Genomic DNA, 17,154 nt, shown 5'->3' with positions numbered 1-17,154 from the left:
AGGAGAGACCCAGGAGAGCAGATGGCCAGATCCAGGAAACCTCTTTGTCTCCACAGACCTCAGACGCCGGTGCCCACTAGAGATGGGGAGGCCGTGTTCCAGTAGGGCGGCTAGACTTAGGGAGACCCTGGGCATTGCCAATGGGGGCAGCAGCACTAAACCAAACAGGAGAAAATAATACTGCCAAGTTTTTTGAAAATTAAACCGCCGTCAGAACTATACCCCAATTAGGCCAAAGCTACATCCTAAACCTCAATTCGGTGACTGTCTGCTAAAATAAAAGATTTAAATAGGAGCCAAAGTGTTCTGTTGTAACAGACAAAATGTCCAGGACACAACTGAAAATCACCTATAATACCAAAATCAAGAAAATCACAACTTCAAAGAAAAGACAATCAACAGATTCTATACTGGGATGAATTAGATGTTGGAATGTTGTAATTGTATAACAAAGATTTTAAAGTGGTAGTTATAAAAATGTTTCAAAATTCAATTACAGATTCACTTGAAACAAATGAAAAAATGGAAAACCTCAGCAAAGGAACAGAATGGAAATTAAGAACCTGAAAAATATAACAGAAGTGAAAAATCTCCCTGAATGGACTTAATAGTAGAGTAGAAATAACTTACAAATGAAGACTGGGGAGGTGCCCGTGAATGAATAGGCTTATAGATCAATAGAACGGAATAAAGGTCTTAGAAATAGACACACACAAGTGTGCTCAATTGATTTTTCACAAAAATGAAAAGGGAATTTAATGGAGCCTTTTAAACACATTGTGTTGGAGTATTTGGGCATTCCATTGGCAAAAAAATAAAATAAATAAAATGAAAATGACTTTAAACTCACCCTTACACAGTATGTAAAAATTAACTCAAAATTGATCATAGACTTAAGTATAAAATATAGAACTAGAAAATTTTAGACAAAAAAGAAAGAAAGAAAGAAAGAAAGTCTTCAGGATCTAAGACTAGTCCGATTGTTCTTAGACTTAACACCAAAAGACATGATCCAGAAAAAGGACAAGTTAATAAATTGAACCTCACCAAAATTTCAAAAAGTTTGTTTTTTGAGAATCCACATGAAGAGGAAGTAAAAACAACTTCCTGACTCAGAGAAAATATTTTCAAATTTCATGTCTGGCAAAAGATTGTTATTTAAAATATATAAAGACCTGTTTAAATTCAACAGTAAAAATAATTAATTAAGAGACGTTTTGCCAAAGAGGACGTGCAGACAGCAAACAGCACATGAAAAAAAAAAAAAGTTCAACATCATTAATCATCAGAGATACGCAGATTCAAACCACAGCGAGATAGGACTTCACACCTGTTAGAACAGAGGGACCAAGAGGAGACGTTCAGTCCCGATGAAGAACCTGAGCGTCACCTGGAGCTGCTGGACTTTCTGCGGAATGCAGCGGGACATCAAGGGCCTGGCCCGGCTTTCCTAGAGCAGGCGTGAAGGTTTACTGTGGGGTAGAAGAGAGAAACCGATGTTTGACAGTGACCAGAAGGCTGGACTGAAGACAACAGCCTTGTTTTTCTCTTCTTCTTGAGCACACAGCTAGACTACGTTTTCCACCCTCCCTGCAACCGGCCAGTGGAAAATGAGCAGAAGCAAATTACTTCTAAGTTTAATGGGCCTGACCCATTAAAAATAATTCTCCCATAGATAATTTTCCATTTTTTCCATTGGTTAGCTGCAAGGAGAAATTTTAAAGAACTTGGATGTCAGTGAAGTCAAAAGTGGAAAGTTTTGTTCCCAAATATCTTGAAAGATGCAGAGTTCCCTTGCTAACCCACATCGGACTGTGATTTATGCTATCTGGCAAAGTGAAGGAATTTCATGGATATAATTAAAGCCTCTAATCAATTGACTTTAAATTAATCAAAAGAGATATTATCCTGGCTGGGCCTGTCCTAACCAAGTGCATCCTTGGTCAGAGGGTCTGGATATCCAGGTCTGGAAGCAGCGGACTCTCTCTCCGCTGTTGGCTTTGAAGGAGAGAGCTGTCATGAACTCCACGGACCCAAGGATGTGAATTCTGCCACCAACGCAATGGAGCTTGGAAAGCATGTTCTTCTCCAGCTGGGCCTCCAGGTGAGGACGCAGTTTGGCTGACACTTGGATTTTAGCCTTGGGAGAATCTGAACAGAGGGTATAGTTAAATAGGGTCAAAAATTCTGACCTACAGAAATCATAAGATGAGGAATGCATGATGCATTCAATTGCTAACTTGTGGTAGTTTTTTAGGCAACAATAGAAAATTAATAGTTAAGTTGCATGACATTCGCCTTCAGTACTTTTGGCAAAAATATATCCCTAGAGTCTTATCAAAGCAAAAAGTTTTATTATGTTTTTTCCTTCTCTTAAATCAATCAGGGCAGTTTCGGTAGAGGAGAGGCCGGCAGGTGGCAAGTTCTTGTTCACGTCCTTATCCCTATTGACGCTAATTGATCCATTATTGGTATTACCTTTGAGAGTTTTACCACAACTGCAGGCCATCTGATATTTAATTAAATAAATATTGTTCCTTATATCTACTCACATTTGTACTTATTTAAATCCATGCGAAGCGTGTGTTAGTTATGGTGACACCAGCCGCCATCTGAGACAATTCCCCACATCTCAGTGACTTACCAGGGTGAAAGTTTGTTTCTTCTTGCGAAAACTTCCCAAGCTGGATATTCTCCAAGAAACTCCTGTGCCGCTGTCGTCCACATGTGATGTGATTTCTTCCAGCGTGCGTCTCAGCGGTCTTCGACACACGTACGACTTCCCAGATCAGCCCGCTGTTCACCTCCGTGTCAGCCACTCTGGGTAAAAGAGCATGAAGAGTCGCCCGTAGGAAGTTCCTAGGTGCCTGGCCTTGACCTCGGGCCCATCACTCCCGTCTGCGATTCCATCTACTCGTCCCTGAGATACGCCGAACTGCGAGGAGCCTGAACAATATAGCGAGGTCCAAGAAGGCGGGGAGTGGGAAGGGAGTGGGCTTGGCGATCAACTGACATTCTCTGACAGACACGAGAAGCGCTCTCATCACAAAGAGACAATGTTATCTGTCTCTTCATACCCAGAAATGAAAATAAAAATAAATACAATAAATTATTGGTATCATCAGAAATCCCAAGGCTTAACTCCACCCTCATGGACCAAAATAACTCTAAAAACTCACTTTTTCCAACTCTAGTTTCTCAGAGTCTTTCCTCGTGCCAAGTGTGGAATGAGTTGAAAAACGATACCTGATTTCGATTGTAAGCCATGTCTCTAAGCATACACCAGCCCGTCGACCTCCCCAATCCCCTGACGACCGTCAACCACCCGTGGTCTGCGGACACCCTTGGGCAGCTCACGTGCAGAGAAGCAGCTCTGAGCAGGGATGGCTTTGCATCCGGATGACATCTGTCGACATCTGGAGCCTTTCGGTCGTCACGGCGAGGCAGAGGACTACCGCTCACCTCCTGGGTGGAGGCCGGCGATACTGCTGAATATCCTACAGCACACGGGGCGGCGCCCTCACGACAAAAAGTGAATCGCTCCCAAGTATCAGCAGTGCCAAGATGGAGTGACCTGGCGTAGCGTGATTAGCAATAAGTTTGTGAATGAATCTCTGACCTCATGTGTTCATGCAGGGAAAAATCCGAAGCATGTACTACCGCGTGCCGGGTACCGTTCTGGACTCAGGCAAAAGTAAACAAAACAGTCAAATTTCTTTTCCTCACGGCACCTGCATCCGGCTTGTTTATATGTGGCCCCGGTTAACCTTCCCGAAAGTTAGGTTTCTCACTTATGAAGCCAGGGTCACTATAACTCACAGGGCACGTGTGGCATTTCGGGGAGACGACGCATGTGTCATGGGTGGTGAAAATGGCACTCGTCATGCTTCACGGGGCGTGAATTCAACAGCTGCTACATTCCGACGTGAACTGGAGACAATACCGTGGAAAAATAAGTGACTTCCACAAGATGCGGGTGTAACGAGCGAACGGCGTAGTGATCCAGGAGGGTGTGGCCGCAGGGACTTTGGGGAAGGGCCGGGGGGCCCACGAGAGCGTGGAGGGGTGGGGCCCCGATGAGCAGGGTTCAGAGCACAGTCGGGTGTGACCTGTGCCCCCTGCGGCTGGGATGGAGACAGGGGGTGGGTGCCGCCTATGCCTGAAACAGCTGTAGTAATCTCGGGCTTCAAGGACGGCGAGTAGCACCTGGAAGGTAGCTGGGCCCCCATCTGAGATCATGGCCTGGAGCTCCGGGGGCAGATGCGATAGGGAGGGAGACGGGCAATTTTTTAAAGGAGAAAATAGAAGTGAGATTTCTAAAAATTAAGTGTTTTTCCAAGTCACTAAGACTCAAAGTCTCCCTCCCACACTGGGTTCATTCTCCTCCCTCGCCCCGCCTTGTGAGGCTCTAGGGGTGTGTTGTATTATAGATCAAAACTCCCAGACCGGATTATGGAAACTCTCTTTTATCTTCCGCTGTCTTGAGGTAGCTCCCTGTACCTCTGAGACCTCTTTTTTGCCAGAGGGGAGTAATTACCTCCGATTCATTCACTAGAATTCCTGAAGGAAGATTTTAATTCCAGCTCAAACAGAACAGTTAGTGTAAAAAGCCTCAAACCAAGCAAAACTCTAATGATCATTAGTGTACCATTAGTGACTTTAGATCTTTTCTAAAAAAAAAAAAAAAAAAAAAAGGCAAGCTGTAAATAAATACATGAAATGATGCAATCCATAAAAATGAAAAAAGTCACTAAGAATAGTATAAATCTGTGTTTTCTAAACCAGTGCCTCATGGGATACAAGCTTAATGCAGTTCTCCTTTAAAAAACAGATCATACGGTTATGCAGTTTGGCCACTGGTCTGAGCTTAGATATTTGTTAGCGTCATAAAGATTCTGAGGTATCCGGTAATACAAGTTAACTTGACTTAACCCACTTCATCAAAATTCCGAATTCATTTAGTCCCTGGACCATCTTTCCTGTACAATGAATGCCCTCGATCAAATACACTTCCTGTTATTCACTTCCTGGTGGGTAACGCCAATACGGAGCTGTTTCCTTTTCCTTCTCAGCCCCATTTCTGGCCCCTTCATGTCACGTCTCTAAGGCCTTCCACATCTGCTCCCCACGTCACCACTAGACTTAGTAACGCGGGGGTAGAAGTCCACACCGTGTCTGGCTTTTCGCCAGACTGTGTCCACTGTTTTCCTGCTCTGCTCCACGATGGCTCCTCGGCCTCACTGGCTCTTTAGCTCGCCTGCTTTCCTTGACCCAGCCCTTGACCCAGCCCTTCAGAGGATCTCGCTTGGGCTTGGCCCCTGAGCGCTGAGACTCGTCGCTCAGTCTCCGGCAGCGACAGCAGAAACACGATCACGACTGATGTTGATTGAGTTCCTTTTCTTTGGACCGGGACCTTTATTAGGTGTTTCACATTCATCATCTCATTGAAACCTAACGACAGCCTGCAAAATAAATACCATTATGCTTAATTTGCCGAAGATACGGCTATAGTTGCGAGAGGCAATTTTCCTGAGATAAATGATCGTTACGCGGATGAAGTAATATCGGCATTCAGGGTCTTCTCACTCCAGGTTGCATGTTCTTCCCCTGACCACACTGCCTGTCAATCGAATAAATGAATGAACACAGGGATAAATAAGCGCTCGAACGATAGCGGTAGTCCCTGCATTGTTTTGAAATGAAAGACACTGAATTTTCTAACTGAAACAAAACGCCTTTTCTATTATCTTTTTGGAAGCGAAGAAGCTTCCCAGGGAAGATCTTTAGGGGTTGGTAGCTACCTGCCGGCCTTTGTTAGCATAAGAGACACAGGTACCGAAGGCTCCTGCGCCCATCGCGGGTTTATTTGACTTCGGGGTAGATAATGAGCATCTCGTTTATTCTAGGCACTTTTGTTGATGACATACTAGTTGCCATAAAAATCTGAAAAGTAAGATCAATTTTATGAGCAATTAAATGGGGTCTATCCAGAGGTAATTAATTTTATGATGGAGGTTGAGCAAGGCGGTAGGAGAGCCTGTTTTAGATGCATTCATGATGGGGAGGAAGAATGGCTCATCGGCTATGAAATAGTTCCAAATTACCTTGCTTTCAGGTCATTATTTATATGTTAAGTCTGCCGCCCTGCGTGCATCGCGAAGGGAGAGCGCCTTCCGTAGCCTTTTAGGAAGCGACCTGCCCTCGCGCTTGTGAGCGCAGCGACACCCAGACTGCGCCGAAACTGGACTTTTCTCTCCTGTCAGACGGATGTCCTTCGACCTGCAGGTGAAGGAACGGCAAGAGCATTTATCAGTGAGAGGACTCGGGACTGTCTGACCTTGGGAAATCGAAAGCAAACAGCTAAGAAACAGGTGTTTGGAGGCGATGCCCCTGGTAGAATTAATTAATCCACTGGTCTCAGTGGGCTCTTGCGAAATAACGCAGATACAGGGCAGTGAACGCAGCCTGCAGAAATGGCGTTTATAACTCTCCTTTCGAGCGAGTCTATCCCCGGATATGCCGAGCAAACACGAGTGAATGAAAGTGGATTCTCGGGTTTGTCTGCTGAGACTGTAGCAGCCCGATCCGGGTTGCCTGGCGAAGGCGGGATGGGCGGGGGGGGGGGGTAGGGTGGGGGTGGGGCTGAAGCTCCCTCGGTTTCCCCTTTCTGACCCGCCCGCGGAGGCAGGTCCTCCTTGCTTCTGGCCGGGGCCGCCTCCGAGCACACAGGGGCTTCTCACTACCTTCGGCTGCCGGTAAGAAGGGAAGGAAGCCTGTGTTCACATTGCTGAGTTCTCCGTGGCACGTGGTGCCGGCTGGTCTACCTGGTTCCCAGGCTTTACCTCCCTCCAGTCCCATTGTTAAGAATGGTACACTTTCACCTGAAGGCCTGGCCCTCAGCATCGAGAGAGAGAGAGAGAGAGAGAGAGAGAGAGAGAGAGAGAGAGAGAGAGAACACATCTCTTGCTTCAGGTAAGAAGTTAAAAAAAAAAAAAACGCTAGTTATCTCAGTTGCCAACTCATTCTCTGCTACATGAGCCTTAACAAGCTACCCTCGTTCTAATAACTAGACTCTAATCCCCTTCTCTGCGTGAGTCCCCAGATCCTCAGTGCCAGGGGTACACCTTATCGCTGGAATCTCCATCCCGGACGCGGCCGGCATAACCCCTGCCTGGTGTCCAGACTCGCCTTTTCCGTGCATCCTTAACATCCGCAGCAGCGCACAGGGCGTGGGGCCTGAGCCCCGCTGTGCTGCGGGTCTGGAGATGGCCTCGGTTCATCCAGGCGGTGTCAGACCCTGTAGCAATGTCCCAGGTGTGGCACTGAAAACAGTCCATCCAAACCGCAGATTCTTCCAGAAAAGAACAAATGCCGTGGGCCAGAAACGGTCGAGGAGGCTACAGCGGCGGCACCGGAGGGGTCGATGCTGTTTCGAAAACGAGTTTGGGGTGAAATAGAAAACGTCTAATAAACTTCCACAGGCCTTGGGACGTATCCGTGCGTCTTGGAACTTGGGACAGGGCCGGGGTTAGAGCCGAGATGGGGGCAGGAGACAGGGAGTCACCGATGGGCGCAGAAGGAACGAGGGTGAGCGGAGGGATGCTCTGTGGATGTGTCCGTCCTGTGACCTTCGGTACGCTGAGGGCGGCACCGGGCGTCGGTGCTGTGACACCTCCAGCCATCGCGAGAACAGAGCTGCGGGCAGATGGCAACGAAGAAAAGTGGCCGTTTCGATACCTCCAGATGGATGTCCACTATGCCCGGGGCTGCTTAGGGTCCTGTCCGGCAAAGCAGGCCGAGCCGACGTGAGAGTTCTCCTTCCCCAAGCTAACGCAAACAGAGAGCTCGATAAAACCTAACCGAGAGTTATTATTCTTTGACACGAAGTGAGCTTAATCCAATAAAGGGATGAAGATCAAACAGATCAGCAATGAGATGCCAAAATTAAAAAGTGTAGAGGGGGAGCGTGTTTGGGACCACGTGTGAAATTCCGTGCCCGGGGGTGGGTCTCTCACCCCGGGAATGCTCAGAAAAGCCAGAGCGTGGCCCCTTTGACTGCGAGCTGGAGACCCAAAAGCACCCACGTCCAGGCACGAGGTGAGACAGGCCACAGGAACTGGCCACAGGCCCGGGGGAAAAGCGAGAAGGTGGTCACACTGACGTGGTCACACCTCAAGCTTTCCCAGCACGAGCGTGTGGCCTTTAAGTCAAATAAATTAATATTCTAAACACTGCACCAGGATCGATGAAATCCAGACTTTCCCAACACCCTGAAGCTAACATGGACACAAATCTGTCTAAAGGGATGCTCCTCACCGGGGAGCCCCGCTGATTCTCCAATAGACCTCACCTCCAATTCACACGTGAAGGTGAGCTCAGGCCGAAGCTTACAAACCACATGAGGACAGGAGCCACCAGGAGGGGCAGTTAGCAGACGCAACAAACAGGGAGAACGAGAGAAAATGTAGTTATATAGTCAACAAGCACTTGCGGGGGACCCGTCTCAAACGAAGCGCTCCTTTAGGCATGGGGATGTGTCAGCAAATGAAACAGACAAAAACCCTCGCTGTCATGAAAGTTGCATTGCCTTCAGAAAGAGACTTGCAAATAGGCATCCAAGTAAGAACTTAACGGCTAATCAGTTATCCGTAAATTATACGCTTCTTCCACAAAGGCCAGAGAGTCTCTCCCGGAGTCCAAAACTCAGAGACACACCAGTTCTTCTGCGTCTTTCATTCCTTTCTTAAGACGAAATAGATAAAACGTGGTAATAGACGTCCTTCGGGTACAGTTCGGTTTTGAACTGCAGCCTGGGCACTTGCTTCAGATGGGCTGGCTTCTCTGCCGCCATCATGGAACATCTCTTACGTTTGGGACAGACATGTACACAGGGATGTCTGTCGCATGCTGTGGAGTCAGCCAAACTGGGTTTAAATCCACATTGTCCAGTTTCTAGCTGAAGGATCCTGAGAGGTTTGCCTAAACCCACAATAACTATTTTCACAGCTTTAAAAAGTGTGTATCGCTACGCTGTAACTCATGGGGCAGTTACAATTGATCTGTGCTCAGCATATAGTAAGTGCTCAATAACTGTTAACTATTACTGTACTGTTTTGATGCCAGAAAAAAATGTATCCATGATAAGACGGATGCCGCTCGATTCTTCATTCGAAGGATGGGGTTCTTTCCAATTCTGGGATGTGCCACCATTCAGACACATACATTTCGACAATTTTTGTGAAACGCCGCCCCTCTCCTTTCATGGAAAGACAACTTTAGAAAAAGAGAGGGCTGCGTTTGTTAAATCGATGAGGGATAGCAAGAGTTATTCCCGAACTTGAGCAGGTAAAGGGTGTTCGATAAATTCTGACCAAGTTAACTGCAGCAGAGAAGAAAATTGTTCAGACATGCGATTTGGAATGATTTAGGGATAAAGCTGCTCTGAAATGCACATCCATCCTGTCCTCTAATACCTCCCCGAGGCTGATTAACTCACTAAGCTGGGTTTTACGAGAAAGCCCCGGCGAGATCTGCAGGTGAAGTCATGCCGAAAATGACAGAGTGTGGCACCGAGGGCTCTTCATCTCACCTCGTGCCTGTTCGATGCCGGGAGGATTCGATAGGCTAAGATGTGTTATGAGTACCTCCCATCCCCATGGACAAGGCACACAGACTTGCCCAGCGAATCTCGAGAGGCAAGTCCGTGTGCCTTGTCCATGGGGACAGGAGGTACCATTGATGACGATGACGATACCGCTGACAATGGAAGTGGCTCTTTCCAGGTGAGGGGCTGAGCCTGCGTTAATTGCTACCTATGCGCACTCCGATTTTATTCACAAGCTATTTCGAAGCATAACTAACAGTACCTTCGCTTTATAATTCAAGGGTCTAAGATTCAGAGGGATGAAGTCACCTTATTAACAATGACATATCAAGATTCACTTCTTCTGATTCCAGAATTTCTGCATGCACTCTGCTGTGCAGTAATCAAGTCATGAAAGTCTGTAAATAGGTTTTCTTCATGTTACTCTTCTTCAGTTAAGAAAGGTAACATTAATTACAAGAAAAATATACTCAACTGTATTTATAAATATTATAAAAATAGGTTTTAATAATCAGGTGCCTCCACTTGAAAAATTGCCCTTGCGAGTCTGCTATTTCGTCGGTCTATTATTTATCTATCCTGCATGCTTGATTTCACAAACAGTTTCCATAATGCTCACGTGTTCCAAATAAAACAATGTAGCACTTGCATTATGGGCTCTCCATAAATTAGTTTGACAGCTAGTAAAAATTATTTCAGGAAAAGAAAAACCTCGGCTTCCAAATTGTGATGGGCATTTATTTGGACATTTGACAATAATATTTGAGCATCTGGAGAACATGCCCTGATTATAGTTTACAATCATTTAGTCAGCTGTCTCATACTCTCGCCGCTGGGTATTATCTAGACACGTATGTTCATTATTCCTGAGCTTTGTGGAAAGTTTCCAAGAGGAGCCAACAGTGAGGCCACCATTCTTGCCTGGATGCTATCACATGACGTATAGGGTCCTTGATGTCAGAGATCAAAGATCCACGTTTGATAATTTAGTCCAACTACCTCCTTTTACAAATGAATGAAGTATAGCACAGAGGGAGGATATGATCCATCTAAGTTCATAGTATCAGTCAGGATAAAGCAAGGTTATGTTGTAGCAACAAGCAAGCTCACGTTTCAGTGCTATTAAAAAGAGAAAAGTTTATTTCTCTCTTTTGCTACATGACCCAAGTACTAGTCCATCAAGTATCCAGGCCGACAGAGCCCCTCCCCCTGCATGGGCTTACATTTCCATCCGGTAGGACCTGCGCAATGCGGATTGTACCCAATGTCTTAAAGTCACTTCCACAAAGTGATGCCTATCACTTCTGCTTCATTTTGTCGGCTAAAATAAATTACATGCTCAAGTCAAAAGGTAGAAGGAAAACGTAACCCTACGATGTACTCAGAAGAATGAAGTCACGTAGATTTTTGAGTTGCAATAAACCCTACAATCCGCAGTTATCTATGTTTGTTATCACAAACACGACATGAACAAAGGATTCAGTAGAAGGCCCGGAAGGGCACTCTGGAAGGCCGGCCTGTGTGCTGATTCCAGAGCACAAGGATCAGCTTGAGAACGGGGCCTCTGACTGACTGCAGTGGGTGAGTCATAAGGGAGTGAGTGAGAGAGTAGTAGCAATGGGGCCCGAGCAGGACCCATGGGTGTCATCTTCTGGAGAACCGGCGTGGATTCTGACAGAGTAACCTCTCGTACGGGACCTCACAGGTCTGGACCTGCTTAGGGTCTCCCCTGGTTGTGCACAGGAAGGAAATTCAGAGAAAACAAAGAATGAAATGACAGCTAGGTGTGAGAACAAGGGAATTGTAGACATCGTCTGAACCCGGGTCTCACGCCTGCCTGGACATTTATGTCAGCCACTAAATTCACGTTAGTGCTTAATCTCATTCTTGCTGCCTCTGCCTAGCAACTGAATAATTTCCAGCTTGTTCTTCTGGCTATTTCACAGTCTTATTCATCTTTCTGGACAGAGGTTAAGTGTCGCCTCCTCTGAGCGGCCTTTCGTGACGCCCTCCCCTAAGTAGAAAGAAGCGCCCCTGTCTTCGCCAGCACCATCGTTGGGGGCAGCTCTCTGCCACAACACTGACCACACCGTGTGTCACAGCCGTCCCCAGCGCCTTTGCCCCTGGACTGTCCGTGAGGACAGAGGACAAGGACCATGCCGCGCTTTTCCCCATCGAAACAACAGCACGTTGAAGAGTGTCGGCCGTATAATAGGCACTTAATCCAAAAAAATTTTTTTTTGAATGAATTTCATTGGCACTAAACTCTCACATTCTACATCAAATTACACAGAATGCGCTTTGAGTCCTTGTGAAAATTTCGAATTTGTAGTATTTTGGCAGAATTGGCCAAATTCTCCTGGGCAAGTCCAATAAAAATGGAGGAACAATGTAATCACCCAGTCCTCTCAGCTTCATTAAGCAGAGAATAAGAGGTAAAACTGAGAAGCCAGACGGCACTTGGGGATTCGATACGCATCTCGAAAAGAACAATTCCGAAGACAGTGAACACGAATCTGAACTGAGTTGGTCTGGGAGAAGGAGCCGGAATTAGGTTTTAAGGGGAATTTAAGGGATTCTTCATAATTAGGTGAGATCATTCAAAACATTCACAGTCTAATAGCTTCATCCGCTCCTAGGGCTGCGTTTGGAAGAAAGAGGGCAAATTAGCAGAAAGTATCGCTGTAAAATTCATGCACGGCGGTTTGCTGGTTTGATCTCCTTTCCGTGGTGGACTAGCACCTGGAGTGGTGGAGAAGCTGGGCGTTGGGCGCGAGATGGTGAATGACGTGAACACTGGGAAAGGAGCGTTTGCAGAGGCTGCATCTCCAAAGACGAAAATCAGTCGCAGCAGCTCAAGTCATGCTAACGAACCTCGACAGAGCCCGAGATGGAGAGGCAAGTTCAGTGATCTGCCCTGGAGCACAGAGAACGCGGGATATGCCGGTTTGCACCTCGAGGGCCCTGGCAGGAGCTTGCCCGAGCGAGGCAAAGGTGTTGGGCCATTAGGCAGAAGACCCATCCTCACGTGGATGAGCGTCACTGAGGGCCAGGATGGAACAAAAAGTCAGAGAAAATACAGATTCACTCTTTCTGTTCCACCTGAGGTGTCTGCCTTCTGCCCTTGAACATTGGCACTCCTGGTTCATGGGACTACGGACTCAGTTGGGGATTTAAACCATCAGGTCCCTGATTCTCAGACCTTAAGACCTGGGCTGAGCTATACCACCAGCTTCCCTGGGTCTCTGGCTTTCAAATGGCAGACAGTGGGACTTCCAGGCCTCTATAACCATGTGAACCAATTTCTATAAGAAATCTCCTCTTCTATGTGCATATAGCTATCTTGCAGTATATGCAGGTATGTCTGTCTGTCTGTCTAGAGACCCTCTTGGTTCCGCTTTTCTAGAGAACCCAAATAGACATATTAACACTCACCACGGAGTACTACTAGAGCGAAAGGCCTGGAGGGATGCAAGGTAACTGTTTTCTCCCTCAAGGACTGAAAAAAGCTTCCGCCTGGGATTTTTCTCTTTTGGGTCAAAAAGGATAGAGCAATTGGAAAAATAAGACTGAGTCGCGAATGGCCACCCAAACCTCTTAACCCTTAGGAAGGACGTTATTACTGATGATTAGAAAGCGAGGGATGCTGAGAGACATGCAAGATGCACACACGCGCACACACGCACACACACACACGCACACACGCGCGCACACACACACACACGCACACACGCACACACGCACACACACGAGCACATACAGATGTACGCATGCATGTTTCCATGCACGTACACGTATGTATGCACACGCATATGGTCCTGAAACCAAACTGGACAGTGCGTGCGTCGCGTGGCCTGAGGACGTGTGGCTTTGCTTCGGATGCACGAAGCTGCCCGCCCGGGGAGCTGTCTGCATGCGTGTGCCGCCCTGGAACCGGGGTGCCAGCGAGTTCAGGCAGACGTGGTATTCTAGTGACATAAAGACGTGCGTCGCCCGCTGGCTCCCGCGCGCGGCGCGCTCGGAGCGAAAGCTCTGTCCTTGTGGCGCCTGGGCGGCAGCCTCACCCCCCCGCCCCGGCCCTGCCACCCGCCGGTGCGCTGCTCTGTGTCTTTTGCGCCTCTTTCCTGCCCTTTCCTCCTTGCTGTAGTGAAGTCTACGTAGGTGCCGTGTGGCCTTCGGTCTTCCTCCACTTGGGGGCATGCAAGGAACAATAAGCGACTTGAACACCGAGGATGCCAGCTGGTGAGAGAGGGCGGGAATCTGGCCACGTCCGAGTCTCGGGCTTGTCTGACTGAAAGGCTCGCCTTGTCCTTGCTGCTCTCCACGTCTGAGCACACGCATTTTCCTGAACATACCTTGTAACCTCTTGGTGCTTCCGAATTCATGGGGTTGCCAGCAAGATTAAAGGAGAATGTCTGTGTGAAACACTGGCGCATGGCGAGGACTCTTTAAATATCAAGCCTCGTTAGGGTTGCAGTTTTAATTATGTTTTATTTGTACATATAAATCAATCAATCGATTAATATATCCTCATGGAGTTATCGAGGTAATTGAATGAGATAACGTGTACTGTAGCTGTTGTAGGACCAAACATATTCTAGAAACTTAATAAAAGTTATTTCTATTTTCTTCCTTTCTTCTCCCTTATCTTCTGAAATCTTCCAAAGGGTAGAAATATATGTCAGTGATAGACAGACAAAATGTGTGGTCCAAGAAACTCTTACCAGCCCCTTTAAGTCCTTCCAGAAAAGTGCTGGCTGTGGTAGTAACCCCAAGACAGCCTTCAGATTCTTCAGAAGGGCCCTGCCAGGTTTTTGATGTTTTCTGAGAGTCCCTGTTTCTTTCGCGTCCAAGAATATTATCCACATTTTCCTTCTGCGATAAGAACAAAAGAAAAAGAAAAGCAAAAGAACAATAAAAAGAGGAAATGAAATGTGTTCGAGTCCCTTATACCTCAGTCTTTCTTGGAGCAGAGTGTGTTAAGATAATGTCTTCACTCCACAGATCTCGCTGTGACAATGACAAGTGCTTGTCCAGCAGGGATCCATACGGATCTGCACAGGTGCTGTGTAGACAGGCGCTGCTCAGCCAGGAACTACGGTTCCTATCGCGTGCTGGCCAATAGCCCTGGCGATTTGTGTCCCTTCCTGGCTCGACGCCACTCGGCATCCTCCTGGATGTTCCTCTCACCTCCCACTTCCTCATCAGCCGGCAAGGTGGCCGTTGACAATTAGTGCAGTCCTGAAAACCGAACTTGTAAGACATCAGGTTCTCCACCGATCTGAGTCTCTGAACTAGTCTATGAAACAAGCTACCATCGCCGCCATTACCCAAGTCTATGTGGATAAGACTCACGTTCCTATTTATTAGACCAGTGAGATGCTGTGATGCACCTGTTATGGCAGCTGATTTTTACTTTAATAAGTACAGTTATCGACTATGTATAATGTACCAGGAATTTACAAAGCATCGATTATAAAATGATGAGCAAAATAAGCATAGTCCTTGCCGTCATGGAGACCCAGTAGGGGAGGAGAGACCAATAACTTGAAAGGCAATTTCGACACCACCGCATTCAGTACAGTGTCTAAAAGGATCTGATAATCTCAGGCGATACTGAATCAGGAGCAAGTGGTTCTTCGAATCAGGAAAGCAGCAGCATCAGAGTCCCAGGAGAAGAATTTATTCAGAGCACACCTTGGAGCCGCGGATTTTGTGCTATGTGTGTGGAATATTTCTCACCTTGTCTCAAATAGGCTTGTGGCCAACCAGTGCCCTCCAGCTACTGCAGCCACGGTGTGGGCATCGGGACTCTTAATAGCATATTCCCGCATGATTCAGTGATGGGCCCATGAGCCGCATCCCTTGGAATTTACTGCAAATGTCGAGAAAGAGGCACGTTCTTTCCTTTCTAGTTGTTCAGCTGCAGGATGCAGATGAAGATCAATTCTTGGCCGTCTCTCTACCACATTAGGCCAGCCTGACAAAGAACAAAGCCAATGCATGGAAGATCGGGGTTGGGAGATGAAGGAGAAACAGCCGCTCCATAAGGGATTTTTCAGATATGGAAGCCAGTGTTTTCCCCTTAAAAGAGTTTGAGCTATTTCTGCCACATGCAACCTAGAGAATCCTGGGGGATATAATCTGACCTAACTATTATGTTTATTCACAAATCTTTATAATACAGTCCCTTTTCTTGCAATATGTCAGAGTTACAATGTAGTAAAGTGGAAAGAACATAGGTTTTTACCTTGTCACTTAACAGCTGTATGACTGTGGACAAGATACCTAACATTGCTAAGCCCCAGTGTCACAATATTATTAAATGTATAGATAAAAACGCACTGTTATACGTAGTTGCTACAATGAAGAAATGAGACCGCTGGGTTCATATTCTGACACCTGGTGGAATGACTTATACCGTGACACGGATGCCTCTCTTGCATCGTACTTAGAGCGGATAAAGCAATTTTTAAAAAAAGTTAAATGTATAAGTGAACACACAATCCAAAAGGGAAGAGGGAATTCCTAGTTGCCAGAAACCCATCCTAAAAGCTCCTGAGCTGACCTCGAAGTCTCTGCACCCAGAGACACAGAGATGGAAGTCCTAGGATCTGGATGCATTAACCCATAAAAAGACAGAAGAGTTGTTATTTGGTCTGAGAATCCAGTGATTCCGAAATGAGATTCCTATGTAAATCCAGGGCCTGGGAAACTCAAGTGCCGAAGGAAAGGAAGGGCCAGAGAAATGTGGTTCATTATCTAGGGCAAGAGGGAATGAAGTCTGTTTCTAGCCCACCCTCTGGTTAGTGGGGGGAATAAGGAAGGTCACTCATGAGAAATCATTCATGCCCCTAACCTGCATGGCAGGCCGATTGTACTCCCTCTGAATTGCTCAGTAATCCCTAACAAGTATATTAACAAACTCACTTATCTTGAACCTGGAAGACTCTGGGACATGCAAGAAAAGGAAACCCAACATTTTTATGGGGCAACAATTCTAAAATCTAAGGTCTCCCATTAATACCAGCAATAAAAACATCCCTTCTGAGAATTTTATCTCTGATATCAGTATTTGGATCCAGCTTTTTTCTTCATGAAGGCAAGACAGCTACTAATTAAATGAATGCAGAAAGCATTAATATAGATAAAGTGACCTTTGCAAATGAAAAAATGAATAATTCACCAGAAAGATATTATAATCCTGGACTGTGTTCACTTAAAAACATAGACTAGAAGTAAAAGAGGACATGACATTTGATTAATTTAGAGGCCACATAAAACAAACTCAAGCTGTGGACTGGACTTGGCCAGTGGGCCATAGTTTGCCAACCTCTGATCTAGATGATAAGAACAAATGTAATAAGTTTAATCTAATGAAAATTTATTAAATCATTTACTAAACAAGTAAAGTATGTATATTATTTTTGAGCAAATACGAACAAAGTATATAATGATTGATCAATAATAATCCATCAGGCAAGCCTCGATCAATATAAATAAGGGCCAATATTATAAAAACCACAATCTCATACCACGATGCAACAACA

The sequence above is a fragment of the Rousettus aegyptiacus genome, unplaced genomic scaffold, assembly GCF_014176215.1.
Source record: "Rousettus aegyptiacus isolate mRouAeg1 unplaced genomic scaffold, mRouAeg1.p scaffold_m13_p_15, whole genome shotgun sequence".
In the NCBI taxonomy this organism is placed as follows: Eukaryota; Metazoa; Chordata; class Mammalia; order Chiroptera; family Pteropodidae; genus Rousettus; species Rousettus aegyptiacus.
The sequence above is the reverse complement of the archived record's forward strand: the minus strand, read 5'-3'. Positions refer to the sequence as shown.